Raw genomic sequence first — 1,816 nt, forward strand, 5'->3', positions numbered from 1 at the left:
GAGAGAGAGAGAGAGAGAGAGAGAGAGAGAGAAAACTAAGAGAAACGCACAACTGATTTTTAAAGGTGCTGTAAAACAAAGGCATTCCAATAATTATTTAGTAACATGTACTCATTCAAGGGTATCCAAGTAGTCAGAAAAACGAGTCTCTGTATGCACGGCTAGTCTTGCTAACAGCTTGTGCACGTGCTGAACTCACGCCATTTTGTGTTCTTTGACCTGTGGCTTTGACCTGAAGTTTCCCGCGTTAGCTTCCTGAGGTATTGACTCTTTTAACTCTTAGCTGTCGGTACAGCTGCTGACAAGATGCCGCGGGGGCTCTCGTGGCCTAGAGGTTCAGGTGTTGGCCTCCCATTCAAAGGTGCCGGGTTCGAATCGGGCAACGACGGAAACAAATTCTTCTCTAAAATTATCTCCTTTCACCTGTTTTTCTGCTCTCTAGCAATGTTCTGTTGTCTGCATTCGTCTCCACTTTCTGCCCCTACCTCCTAACCTCCTTTGCCCCCTCCTCTGGGCTCCTGACTGACTCTTTCTGCAGCCTTTCTACTGCTACTCCTTAGCTCCTTCTTACTGATGTCTTTCAACCACACCCCTGATCTTCTGATAGTAATGATCGGAAAAGGGCGAAAAATATGCCGCGTTCTTTTTTTTCATTCCTTGCCAATTTATGTTAGATTGACGCCATTTGATTAGTAGTACTTTGTGAGTATGATAGTGTCCAATAGTGTATTACGAGCATACCTAGTGTCACAAGTAACTGCTTCAGATAGAGATTCCAGGATTATACATGTAAGTCATTGATCTAAGAGCAATTTCGATTTTGTATAGTATAAGGTTTTACGGCGCTCGCAACTGCTAAGGTCATATGAGCGCTATTTCGATTTTAGAAATAATGGTGGTGATGAGTGATGATGTGGAATTGCGTTTAAGTCACGTTAGCGTTAGTCCTATCTTCCTCTGCTCCAATGAGTCACGAGGTATGTGGGCACCCTCTATCCCGTTCCCCACTGGAACCATCTTTACGGTCACCTTGAAATTTCGAAATGGTGGGCACAGTCTCTGCTAAGGTGACATTGTTAGTGTTAGTCCATTCTATCGGGCCAAGACAAGTGTCGAGAGGAGCTAAGTGGGAAGACAGTATAGCGGCAGGTATGTGGGGGTATTAGTAAGCAGGTTGTATGTAGCAAGTTGACGAGCAGATTATGAACTGTAAAAATGCTGCATTCTACTCCGTGATCATTTACCCACGAACATTCTTTTCACGTCATATTAAACTTGCGGGGATTCTGACTCAGGATTCTGACTGTCGGACCCACTTATTGTTGCTGTGCAGACACTAGACTGCTATGGACTCTGCTTATGCTTAACCATCTCCGTTCGCCGTGGGGTCATTTTGTACCCCCGGGGTTGTATTCTTCACATTTTAGAATGCTTCTAGTACAAAGATCTCTTTGAAACTTTCAGTCTTTCTCAAAAAATCACTTTGACAGACTACTATGCAAAGCGTACAGATCGAATTAACGATTAACTTTCCTCTTTGGAAAGTGGTGGCACAGGGTTCCTCACGTCGTATGGATTCGATAGCAAAACACGACGTACGGATAGGGTTAAATCAAGCGTGCACTTGACAGTTGCAGATGGTTGGCTCGACACACCCTTTTCGAGGGAAAAAGTGGCCGTCTTAGACTGGTCGACGTTTTACACAAGCGTCGTTATTACATTAAAAAAGAAAACCACAGAAAAAAATCACGAAGAGAAAGGAGAAGTGGTAGTTTGTAGAATGACTGTCCCAGACAGGTCACAACACACCGGAAGC

Source organism: Aplysia californica, unplaced genomic scaffold (assembly GCF_000002075.1).
Source record: "Aplysia californica isolate F4 #8 unplaced genomic scaffold, AplCal3.0 scaffold00917, whole genome shotgun sequence".
Taxonomy (NCBI): Eukaryota; Metazoa; Mollusca; class Gastropoda; order Aplysiida; family Aplysiidae; genus Aplysia; species Aplysia californica.